At 44.5% G+C, this 13,327-nt stretch overlaps 1 protein-coding gene across 1 annotated transcript in view; it reads left to right on the top strand.

Annotated features, from left to right (window-relative positions):
• Positions 1 to 13,327, top strand: part of Ppp2r2b (protein phosphatase 2 regulatory subunit Bbeta) — a 382,372-nt gene that overhangs the window by 306,509 nt on the left and 62,536 nt on the right. The window lies entirely within an intron of this gene.

The raw sequence follows: 13,327 nt of genomic DNA, 5'->3' as shown, positions 1-13,327 counted from the left end.
CTGTTGCTGTTACGCATATGTGTAGACTTTGCTCTCTGTCTATGTGGCTTCTTAGGGTCCTCCAGATGTGCATGGCCTGGTAGGGAGAGAGCTATTATAGGACTCACACTCAAATGGCCCTCAGTCTGCACAGAGTAAGACAAATGTACAGACGGAGATAGAGAGTTTGTCCAAAGGAGAAAGAAATGGCATTTGGTTCTGGAGGCCAGGAAAGGCCTTGGGGGGAGGTGCTGGCACAATAGATTTCTAAAAATGGGCCATTAAGAGAAGACTGTCTCGTGCAGTGGTTCTCAACCTTCCTGTATAATACAGCCCCCCATGGTGTGGTGTCCCCCAAACATAAAATTATTTCATTGCTCCTTCATAACTGTAATTGTGTTAGTGTTGTAAATCATAATGTAAATACCTGTGTTCTCTACTGCTCTTAGGAGGCTCCTGTGAAAGGATCACTCAACCCCAAAAGGGGCCGAGACCCACAGGTTGAGAACCACCTCTCTAGTTGTAGGTAAAAGTGATTTAAGACTGGATGGTTTGCTTTCAATCTGCTCAATGTAAACAGTAAAGCAAGGACATACTGGGACAAGTTCTAACCCCACAGGACTTTAGAACTGTAAACTGTGTGCTTCCAGATGCCAGAGGACTAAACCTGAAAGAGGGGTGTGGGAAAACATGCGTGGGTGGAGAGAAAGGGTCTCATGCTAGCTCCACAAGCAAAATTGAGCATTGTGATTATCGGCTCACAGGCCCATTCATTTATCCATCTATTTATTCATCAAACCCTTTCGAACACTGCCGGCCCCAGTGCGAGGCCACTGGGGCTTCCCATGCTGATGGGCACCATGTCTTTAGTTGTGTCCCTCCTGAGCTCACACACGTTGGTTGCTGTGTCTTTATGCCACTTCCCCATTCCTGCATGAGACCAGGTTGGAGAGGTTTCAACCTGCCCTGCCGTTGTAAAAGTGCAGAGGTTTAGGGGAGTACAGAAAAGTATACTGGTGGCTAGGAAGGTCCTGGGGGGCTGAAAAGGGTGAAAAGTATGACCCCACTCAACTCTGGCTGGTGATGGTGGGCCTTTGTATCTCCAGTGGCTTATCTTCACCATGACTTATCATCAGTTAGGACACAGATGACAGTGGTCACTCTTCACTGGAGTTCGGATGAGATTCAACTCTGTGTGTGGGACCAAGAGCTTTCCCTATGTAGTACCTGGCACCCAGAGAACTCTCCAAGTTAGCCGCCTATTTAGTGTTACCGTCACCATCAGCATCACCAGCCATCATTATCATCAGCATCCACACCATCATCACCGGTGTCAACATCACTTTTCCGACCCTCCTTGATAACAGGCCTATATGTGTGTGTGAGAGAGAAAGAAAATGATGGTTTTGTTTTTATACTGTTTTATTCATCCCATATGTTTCCACCTTGCTGGAAATCGTACAGGAATTCAGACTGTCTTTTGTCCCCTGGGAATCCTGGGAGGAAAACAAATGGACTAGGTGCCCCTGAGTTCTGCCAAGGACTCTGCCTGTAGTGATACATTGTTCTGAAAACATCTCTTGCATTCAAAGAGACTAAACTTTTCCAGACCTTGAAACAAAGTTAATACACCTTGCCACTATTTCAGACTATGTATTTAACCTGCCATCCTACTTCATACTTGGCCTGCTTAAGGTTAACCTGCCTCTAAGAGAGCAATGTAAACAATCTTACTATGCCTTGGATTGCCCACATAATCATCTTTTAGAACCAAGACTAAAGCATAGCCAATCTTAAGTTATATACTTTTCTATGCCCTGGGCCCGGAGTAATGCCTCTGTGTACATGTGTGTTGTGGTAATCATTTGCTGGAAGCAGCCAACGGGCTGAAAGCAACTTTAAAAAGCAAACATCTACCATAAATGCTGGAAGCAAAATGGGTTTAGGTTGATAACGTCTGCAGTATTATTTGCTGTTCTGGATCAGTTGGGAGTACCAACTTTTCCCCTTGTAAAATTCAGTTAAATATTTCTGTAAAGTTCCCTCTTCTCTTTCCCATGCCACATTTTCTGAGCTGTTCAATAATGACAAAGAAACCCCACTTTTTGAGGGACAGACAGACATCAGGCACATGTACATGCATACATACAACAGACAGACCAGTAACCACACGCTACAGACAGATGGAAGATACAGAGAGAGAAGCGAAAAATTTAAATTTGGGCTCAGTCTTAATCAAATTATTCCAAGGGGGAAGTACTTTGTTTTCATTTCTTAATGTGACATCAATGCATTTTGGTGCCTCTGAAATTATCTTTAATGTGTTATCTGATACATCTGCCTTTGTTTGCTACTTGCATGAAATTTTTCAGAGGCCATCTGTAGTGCCCACTATGGTTCCCCATTGCCAATGGCATGCTGTGGGATTCTGGATATCTGTGCCTAACCCCTCCGAGGCTCCCTCCCAGTGAGGGAGGAGAGAAGGCCTATTTACATTCCCTCTGGGGTACAGAGCGAGAGCAACAGAGGCAAGACAATGATGCTAATGAAGGCCCTGACAGAGGCCCTGAGGTGTGGTTACCAGTTAGAAAATAACAATTCAAACTCCAGTTGTTAATGACAGGTGTGGCGCTGGACAAGACACTCCCGTTTTTTGTTTTTTTTTTTCACCTTATGTTTAAGCTGCCAGGCAGAGGGTTGAGAAAAATTCTCATTCTGAGACCCAATTTGCATTTTTGACACTTGACTCTGGCACTTGTTAAAACACCAGGGTTGGTGGTCACTGGGTTTTAGCATCCACCAACCCCCTTAGAATTGTGCTTTTTTTTTTTTTTTGAGCTGTTACTTTTCAATCATGTGAGCCATAATTCTAATAATTTAGGAGACATATTTGCTATAAAATGATTTTACCCAAGTTTCACTCAACTCCTCACTCTGAGGCCTAAAAATAGCAACTATTTCATGTAAATAGCCACATCTTTCACAGTTTCCCCTTTAGAGCTCCAGAAGGGCCATTCTCCCTTCCTTTAGCATCATGATGGAGAAAGAAGCTGAAAACAACAAAACAAGCAAACAAAAAAACCACTACCACGGGCAGCCCTAGAAACCACGGATTCAGAACCATGACCCCACCAGAGAGCGCTCCGATATGACATCAATCAGACTGCTATCTACCAATATCCTGCTCTTGAATCTGCACCGCCAGTGATTGTGTCTCCCATCCAGCCATCCCCACGATGATTACCACTCGCTCATTTTCACAGTATCCAATTCCACGTGGGTCTTGAGAGTAGGGACATTTAATAATACACGACAGCTAATTAATTCTCACTGTGTAATGAACCCATCCTGTTTTATTTCTTAGAGGCTCAGCTTTTTTAAAGCAAGAATGCAAATCTGGCTTTTTTTTTTCTTTAATGGAAGATGCTCTTTCAAATCCAATCACTTGTTACCCAAGGAGCCCAGGAGAAGAATGTCTCCCTGCTCAGTATCCTTAGGTCCCCAAGATAATCATGATGATAATTGAGCAACACTCACTGAACGCCTTCTTACCTAATGCCTCAGTTCATCTTAGAACACACAATAAGGAGGACTGGGCAGGTATTTGGAAAGAAGTTGCTGGAATCTAGTATTTGCTGAGGCTTTGCTAGACACAAGTGTGCTGTCTTCCTTGTTTGCTGTGACAATTCCAAGAGGGGACTTCCAAGTTCAGCCTCCGGATTTGTAAAGGAGACATTGACCTGCTTTGCCACTGGGCCCTGACATCTGATGCAGGCTCCAAAAGAGAAAGCAACTTGCTCCCTGTCTTTCTGTTGTTTGCCATTTCACGGCTGAGACCTAAACCAAAAGTCAGGGCTCTCAGCCTTATACACATACATTTGGGCCTTTGAAATGCCTTTCTTTCATACGTATGTGTGTGTGGTTTGAGTAGAGGTGTGTGTGCAAGTTCTCATCTGTGGGTACACATGTATATGCACATGCACGTGTGTGTGTGTGTGTGTGTGCGTGCGTGCATGTGGAGGTCCAAGGTTGACACCAGCTGTCTTACTTGGTTGCTGTCCGCCTCCTTCGTCAGGGGTCTCTTGCTTGACCCCTGAGTTCTCACATAACTGCCACCAGGATAACTGGCCAGCTCGCTCTGGGGATTCCCTGGTTTGCCTTCTGTAAGTTGGAATTACAGGTAGGCTGCCATGCCCAGCTGGCATTTGTATGGGAGGTGAAGATCCTAATTCCAATCCTCTCCCTTGTCAGTGAATAATTTATACCCAGAGACATCTTTCCAGACACTGAAATGCCACTCCTAGTGATTGGTGCCTTTATTATACCTAGTCAGAGTGCTCACAACGTCCGTCCATCCCCCAGCCCCCAAAAGACACACTTGGTCACTCACCTAACATTTCCACCCAGTCATTGAGTTTCCCAAGACGGCACAGAGAAACAAACACTTTGAGTCTTTATGTGCTTAGGAAGCTCCTCTATGCTCTACTCTCCCGGGCTCCCAGTACCCAGGGGCAGTGGGCCCTCAGCACCCTTTCTAAGCAACAGGATTGGTAGTCGAGTGAATTAATTAGCCATGGATGGGAGCTGGTTAGTAAGAAATCACGCTTGGCACTCTCTCCTAGCAGGATGAGCCTGGAGATATCGTGTGCCTCATTATGACTGGCTGACATTGCCCTGGGAACCTAGGCCAGGGCAACATTTGCTTTTAAACCTGTTATAAATAGACTCTCAAAGGTGTGAGCACTCAAGCTGTGTCTTGTCATAACCCGTCTTCTGAAAGGTGAGGGAGATATAATGAGATAAGTTTTCTAATGGACTTCATCCAGACTCCCCTAACAGCTAATGGAAATAGTATTTAAGTAACTATGGTAAAAGCATTGCTTGTTGGTTGTACCTGGACGTCACATACTAATTTCTATGACCGTATTCCATTGTGTTGGTGCCGTAATTCTGCCAGGAAGGTTGTGTTATTCTCTAGGCCAGCTGAAGCCATAGACTTCCTGTCAGTGATTGCTCGGCTGCCACTTTATCAAATAATTTTTCCCGGAATACTTGGTGAGAAATGGCGCACACTCCTTCCCAGTCACTCTCCGTGTCCTTTGCCTGATCGTTTTTCTTAGCTCTGAGCATAACTTAATAAGCCATTTGCTCATTGCCTGCCTCGCCTCATCCCTCAGAAAGCCATACTCTCTATGGAAAGAGAGGGGGTGAAGCCTCAGCCGTTGGAGCAGTGTGGGTATGTGCTAGGCAGTAGGTCACCATTTGTCAAGAGAATGGATTACACCAGAGCTAAGACTAAGTGTCAAGGGATGCATACATGGTATTTGCCCACAATCTCGTGGCTCTGATGTGGTAGTCCTGGGATTCAAAGCCCAGTCCAACCAAAAACCTAATGGGGATTTTCCTTCCTTCTTTCCATGGTTTCTACTTATTAAGAAAATGATACTCTGTAGCCATACTGCAGGAGAATTCCCTCACTAATTTCCATCTCTCGGAAGTCCTTGACAAAGCTTTCTTAATTCAACAGTTTGTGTTTAGAGGCCGAAAGGGCTACTTTTATACTGGGTGGCTTCACAGGAACCATCTGGCTCTTCCCTGGATGATTAGATGGTGTCATGTGTCCACTCTCCTGCCTCCCACCTAAGGCCATGCCTGTCCACCCCTAAGCTCAGTTACGTTTTCTTGACTCTGCAGAACTAACCTTTATCCTTTTAATGTGACCATGATTTTTGCAAATCTTATTGGTGGCCATTTAGACACCTCCGGGCCACAGACTCACAGACGCGAGCATCGCTGGATTTTGCTCCCAATGGGAACTTCTTGAGGGTTATTTCTCATTGGTCGTGGGGTTAAGCAAGTTAGCCTCTCCCAAAAGAACAATCCCTCAGGGAAACTACCAGTTTAGCTACCTGATCTGCTTTTAAGGGAGCTGGTTAACTTATAGAATACTAACTGCATTTTCCCAGCTCTTCATCGACATAGGCTTGGGGCTAACAGTTTTATAGCCTTCTGCCCATTTTAGAGATTTGTAAGCAGAGATGTAGAGAGGTGAATGTTGGCTTGAGGAGTCAAAGATAGTAAAAAAAGATAGTAACAAGCAGACCCAGGAATAGGGTGCCGATTGGTGTGCACCTAGAATCCTGTCTTCCACACTCTGCAAGCTATTTTGCCCTGGTCCTTAGTTTCTACAATGATGAGAACTTTCCAAATGCTGGGTACATGGTAGGTACCACACAAACCAGGTACCACAAAGGTGGTCTTAGAAAGACAAACGAACCACTCAGTCCTCACAGTGCAGAGAGGAGACAAGCTGCCTGTGAAATCAGCCTAAGCCAGGGCTCTGAAAACGCAGTGTGCCTCGTGATCACCCAGTATTCTTTCTCAGCAACATACACTTGACCTCAGGGCATGGAATGCTGGTCTTGGTAACTCTGCTAGGACTCCCCATGGAGAATTCCAGTGCACACTTACAGAAGTGCTGGCTAAGGCTCAGTGTTACTTCTCGGGAGTAACACAAAAGGTTGCCATGGCAATTTGGAGGACGCACAGAATAAAGGAGGTACAGGATGAGGACGGGGGTTTCCAAGATGAGTCTTCAGGGCTAGGCCAGCTTTGATGCTGTGGCTGTAGCACCTGGGAGGCAGGAGAAAGCCTGCTATTGTCTGTTTCCTTCTGGTGATGTGGCTGTAAATACCCACCTGTAAGAAGGAGCAGTCAAGGTTATCTTCATTCCAGGGCAAATGTTCAGTTGAGTTGAGACTGGCTTTTACTGCCCCTAGTTTTAATTTGGGCTTTATGCTTTAATAGCCAATCTCTTCAGACACAGATCTAGCCTTCCTCTAACCCTTTTTTAATTTTTTAAACTTCATTTTCTGATTTATGGCTGCACCGGAGGCTTGATATACAATCCTTTCACGGCTTCATCTTTCCTGATATTTGTTGCAAATAACAATGGAATTTTAGCTCCTGCAGTGAAAATCAATCAAGTCTGTTCCATATTCACAGGCTTGCAACAGCCCCCGGTGGCCCCCCTGGATTAGATTAACTTGGTGAATGTGTCACTCTGCCGAGGGTAATTTCTCATCCCCAGCTCTGTCTTCAACCTCCTGCCTCTGTGGGTGGATATTGAGAGCTCTCATTGATTGACTGCCCCAAAAGTGAATACTGGCATGTGATGTGTGTAACTCAGCAGGACGCACATATTCTGTGTTTATAAAAATAAATAATAATTTCTGTTATCATTATTGATTGTTGCCGTTATCTGATTATATCTGTCTGTGTCATGGAGTTTCAGTTAGGGGATCAGAAAACACTGCACAGGAACCTCAGGCAGCTGCTAGGCTTCCAGCAAGCCTCCATGTCTGGACTCGTTTAACCTTTTAGGAGTGAGAATTGTGAGTGTTTCTATTCTTCTTGTTGCCTGATTCCTTTGGCTAATATCCAGGGAGACAATACTAGTTTTCAGTGGTAGCCAAATGAACTAATTCAGTTGGAATTATAAAAGCAGCTCATGTTTAGCAAGCTTCCACTGTGTTCCAGAAGCACTTGGCATAATTTCCTCTTCCAGATAAACCTGTAATGGGGGACTAATGTGGTCCTCATTTTTAAGGGCACGGCACCTCAAGTTGTAAAGGTTAAGGCACTTACCTAAGATCAGATGTTAATCAGTGGTGGTGCTTGGACTTGAATTACTGTCTTTCTGATTCCACAGTTCATATTGCTGTCCTGCCTCTTATTAAGACTGAATGTCTGATGTGTGCATTGAAATTGAGGTTCAAGCCAAAATCCATATGAATAAGCCCGGGGTAAGAGGGCAATTTGCCATATGGGCAGTAGAAGCTGCTGGTGTTGACAATGTGGGTTTGTTGTTTTGCAGGAAAGTGAGTAGGAAGGGTACCTAGGGCTAGGTAATGGCATAAAACCTCTAGTCATCTGAATCAGAACATGCCTAAACCCACCCCAGCCCCGTGCACAATCCCTGCACACACACACACACACACACACACTTACACAGCCAACTACTCAGAAGTACAGAAAGGGGCCAAGGCACTTACCCATGTCTACCCACTATGACCCAGAGACTGGTGTTGGCAGATGTCGTCATGACAGCCTCTAAGATCAGCTTCACACTGGAGAGTCTCCAACCTGTTTTCAGTTCTTCCTCAAGATCTTGTAAAGACCAACATGAAAGCAGCATTGCATCAGAATACAGTTGCCTTGCTTTAGATCAATTTGCTGTCCCTCTCTCTATGGTTGACTCAAGCTGTTTCTTATCCTGTTACTCAAGCTCTTTCCCCTCTCACTCTGGCTGCATCGTAGCAGCAGCTACCTTATGCCCAGTGCTATATTCCAGCAACTACTAAAAACACTTACTAAGCATGTGCCATGTGCCAGACCTGTGAGACAGATTATAAGCACATTTTATTATACCCTGACATTAAACTGTGGAATGGATAATTCTATAACTCCCAAGTTTCAAATGAGGACACTTACTATGACCCCTGAAGCTTCCTGCCCACATCTACAGCTACCAAATGGCAGGGTTGTGTTTTTAACCTGTTCAGTCTGGCTGAACAAAGTCTGTGTTCTTAACACTATCTTGTATAAGAGTCACTAGAAAGGGGATCAGTCTTTGATCTGATGACAGCCATCATCTATAGCATGGGGATGATTGTATATTCTTGCACAAGTCGGGATGATAAAATAGGAAACTGGTGGAGAGTCTAACATGGCCAAAGTGCTCCTTAGCTCCCTTGAAGTCAGAGCATGCTCCCTGAGAGTGTCACTTACCTCTCACCCCAGAGATACTTCTAGTATGGAACATTTAACATTCTGGAATTAGATCCAACATGAATGACAGTATAAAAGGAATTGTATACCTGGATTAGGATCAAGTTATCATTGTATCTTGTTCCCCAGCCCTTTGGAATGTGCCCATGGACTAATCCTCAAGGGTGTAAGATGCTGAAATGTCCACTAGAAAAGAGTCACATCTGACCCAAACAAAGTCCAAATGCTCCCGTGGTTGTGGGTGTCATTTATCTTAGGACACCATGGTCAGGGGGCTAAACATGATTCCAGGTTATGGAACGCTCTCTTTCCTTACCTTTGGTCATTCAGTGACCTGAATTCAGAGATGGTCTGTAGGAAGGCTGCTGAGCACAGGCAGTCTATGGGGCTTTTTCAGGCTTTGCAAGTATAGATGGTATCACCCTTTCAACCTTCGGTCACACTGACCCAAGCAGCTTTCTCTCACAAGAGGAGTGTGTTCCTCCCATCTTTTCATCTAAGTAATATCTGGTTATACTTTTAAAAGGAAGTAGACACGCAGGAATAATTGAATGGTGGAAGTGGGGAAGAGTTTCTCAGTCCTTGAAACGAGTGTGCAGGCATGCAGATGTTCATTGCTTCACTACCTGAGAATGCTAACAGGGTCTCTGCCTGACTTGAATTTGTTTTCCAAATTGGCTTTCTTAGCAGATCAAATGTGTGTGTCAGATTCCCTTTCACTACCAAGTTATGCTAAGAAATTAATTTGAAATCACAAGAGGGTATCTAGGTCCTCTGCTCATTATACATATGATCTTTGTAGAAAATAATTAACACAAATGGATTTAGAATTAAGCCCAGCAGAGGACATGATCACTTTGATCTTAGGACATTGCCAACCAAGCTCCAACTGATGCACTGATGAAAGCATTTTAAATACCAGTCCTCACCAGACAGTAGAAGCTTTGAAAGACATCCCTGGGGGTAGAGAATGTGAAGACACTGTCTTTTTTATGCATAAAACAAGAAACTGGTGGGAGAAAAACTTTTATAAAAGGTTAGTTTTATATTTAAAGGAAACATTTTCAGCAGAAGAGAAAATACAGAATTCTTCAGTTTCTTTAGAATGGCTGAGCCACAAGGAAAAGAGCATTCCACCTGGAAAGTGTTTACTAGGGCTGGGTCATGCTTTCACAGGCTGTCGCTGTGATCCGAAGCCTTCTTTACTCTAGAAGTGATAAGAAGCCACTAGAGCACAAACACATGCTCAGCAATGTGTCTTGCTGGCGTAGCATGGGAAGCTATGGTTTAAGCAAATCCATGTTTTTCAGAGTTTCTGTAAAACTTTAAGACAGTAATATGTGCTGTCCAGAAAGGCTCTAAAACGAAGCATTTTCTGCCAAGCTTATTTGGCATAAGGAACTTTTTTCTCCATTTAGAGGATAATTACTATTTAAGATAGTCTACTAAAAATATGGTCCATAGTTAGAAGAGAGTCATTGGTGACTCTGTGCCACCCGTCTGTTCTACTGATACTCCTCTTTTCTATAGCAAGATTCCAGTTCATGAAGTCAGTCATCGATTTGGGTTTGAACCCTTTTACCTTATCATGAACTGCTAAACAGTAGGTCACTGATCTGTTTTGGGGGGCACCTAACTTTGGAAAATGCTAGCTGAGAGTACTGAGTCAAAGAGTTGGGAGACCAGTTCTCGGGCAGCATCTTCACGTGGGTTTACTGCCTCCCACTCACCAAGCCACCTACCGGTGAAGGATGGTTAGTAACCTTCCTTCTCGACAGCTCAGGTTCATTCACTTCATCACCTCAGCTGAGAGCTTCCTTCTGCCTGACACCATGGCAGGCCCTGTATCCATATTTAGTCTTCACTCAAACCCGATGTCAGGATTTCTTGAAACAGAAATTCCACATTAGGTCACGAAAAATCCCCCATCTTATATAACTTCTCTCTCTCTCTCTCTCGCTCTCTCTCTCTCTCTCTCTCGCTCTCTCTCTCTCTCTCTCCCTCCCTCCCTCCCTCCCTCCCTCTCTCTCTCTCTCTCTCTCTCTCTCTCTCTCTCTTTCTCTCTCTCTCTCACACACACACACACACACACACATATGTGTGCCAAACCCAGGTAGACAAATACTAAAGAGCATGAAGTGGGAGGATCAAGAGTTCAAGGCCAGCCTAGAATACACTTTGGCTGGTGATGTAACTCAGTTGGTAGACTGCTCATCTGGCATGTCAACAGACCAAGGTTTGAGCCCCAGTGCCACAGAAAACCCACGTGGGAGTCAGCATAGCACAGCGTGGGTGACAGTGACTTCAGGTAGGGGAGTGTGCTGCCAGCAAGGCCACACTGAGCACCGGGGGCTTTGTTAAGGACTCTGCTCAGCTTTGGCTCATACTCTCTTCTCTGGGTGGGTTGCTTTTCTTTTCTTTCTTTTTTTTTATTGAGCATCCCTTCTTTGTTTGGATGGCTAAATATTCGGTACCCAAGGCAGGAGACATACCAAGCTAGAGAAGCTGCACGCGAGTAAGTAGCTCCTGTTCACGACAGTTTCTTTTGTTGTTGTTATCGTTGCTTTGTTTTTGTTTTTTTGTTTTGTTTTGTTTTTGTTTTTGTTTTTGTTTTTGTTTTTTGTTTTTTTTTTTTTTTTTTGGTTTTTCAAGACAGGGTTTCTCTGTAGCTTTGGAGCTTGTCCTGGAACTCGCTCTTATAGACCAGCCAGGCCTCAGACTCACAGAGATCTGCCTGCCTCTGCCTCCCCAGTGCTGGAATTAAAGGCACATGCCACCACGCCGAGCTGTGACAAGAGAGTTTAAATTCAGGAAGCAGGTGGCATTTGTTAGCTAAACCATGTTGCTCTCTAGCCCCTAACTGCCATTATTTTGATACATGGCAGGGCACAGCCTTTACCTAGCTTCTCCATCACCAAGGTATCGTCACCAGAGGTGAACCCTTCTATGAATGATTGAATTGTGTGGCGGGTCATAGAACCTGACAGCTCCCTATTACAGAAAGGAAAAGATAAGCTTCCGATTATTCTTGGGGACAAAGGAAGTCAAGATGGAGTGCCTCTGTCAGAGCTGTTTACGACATATAAATCATTACCTCCATCTCCCATGCAGGAGTGAGGCTGGAGAGAGAGAAAAAAATGGCCAGGCTTGGTTAGGGGTGCGGCACCCTAGAAACAGCTTCCACTTAGCTTCAAAGAAGGATTAGTTCCACTATCCATGCAAAAACAAAATCAGAGCCCCACACCCAGATGAATGACAGGGATAAATACTCACTGGTTCCTGGAAGGGATAACTTGTTTCCCTAGGCATTTGCCAACATCTCTTATTGCTAATGTAACAATACAGCCCTTAGGAGCTTTCTCAGACTCCAAGAGGCAGCGTGCTAGGCATGACACTCACTGTATGTTTGATCCTGAATTTTTTCATTGTATAATCAACCTAACAAACATGGCTGTTATTCTTGCAAGTTGTCTCTCATTCAAGGGAATCCATGACTGAAGTGGGCCAACCATTGTTATTCTGTTCCACAGTCTAGGACGTTGGGATGTTTCCAGGCACACAGTGATAGCATAAAACTTAGAAAGCAAAAAAACTTTAGGACAGCAAGTTAAAGATATTTAATAAGACTTTTTGTTTTGGCTTTGGTTTTGATATTGGTTTGGTTTTGTTTGGTATTCAAGACAGAGTTTCTCTGTGTATCCTTGACTGACCTAGAACTAGCTCTGTTCTAGGCAGGCCTTGAACTTGCAGAGATCCTCCTGCCTCTGCATCCTTAGTGCTGTGATTAGAGATGTGTGTCCTCACCACCTGGTTTGTCTCAGTGGTTAAAAGTGGTTTAATCTCTCAGAGAACCTGGGTTTGGTTCCCAGCACCCACATGATGACTCACAACACCCATTACCTCCAGTTCCAGGGGATCTAGCCCCTGAATGCAAGTATTTGGTGTACATAAGTTCAAGGGAGCACACACACATGCATATAAATAAATAATAAATAAATAAATAATTGAAAAAGAAAACTCAAATTGGTTAGACAGTGTAGTCAAATGCTCTTCATCCTGCATGTTGTGTATCAAACATGGCACAGCTTGCAGAATGTGACAGCCTGGAAGATTCCAGCTAGAGAAGGGCTAGGACTCAGTTACCTCTCATTTGTGCACAAACTCTGAGAAGTAAAAGTTTTGCACTGCTACTGGGGTGTTTGGGACAGAATGGACAAAACTGGGGGAAAGAAGTTCATCCTCCAAAGCAGAGGGCAATCTCTAGCTCTGACAAGCTTTCCACCCCCTCTCCCTCAATATTTCCCGAGCTGCGGGTGTAGTTGTACTATAGGTGTGTCAATAGGGGCTGAGCATCTCCTAGTCAGTTGGTCTCTGTAAGTACAGATAAGGTGGCAATAGAAAATAAACCCACCCGAATCTCTGCAGTAAGTTGAGGTGAGCAGGTCCCTCACTCCATAATGCCCAATTTGGGGAGAACGTTCTCTCTGAGCCAGGAGAGCTCTGCTGAAGAGTGACTTCTTCAGGCAAGACACTGCAGCCTCGGCATCTCCATGAGGGA

The sequence above is a fragment of the Arvicola amphibius genome, chromosome 5 (genome assembly GCF_903992535.2).
Source record: "Arvicola amphibius chromosome 5, mArvAmp1.2, whole genome shotgun sequence".
NCBI lineage: Eukaryota > Metazoa > Chordata > Mammalia > Rodentia > Cricetidae > Arvicola > Arvicola amphibius.
The sequence above is the reverse complement of the archived record's forward strand: the minus strand, read 5'-3'. Positions and strand labels throughout refer to the sequence as shown.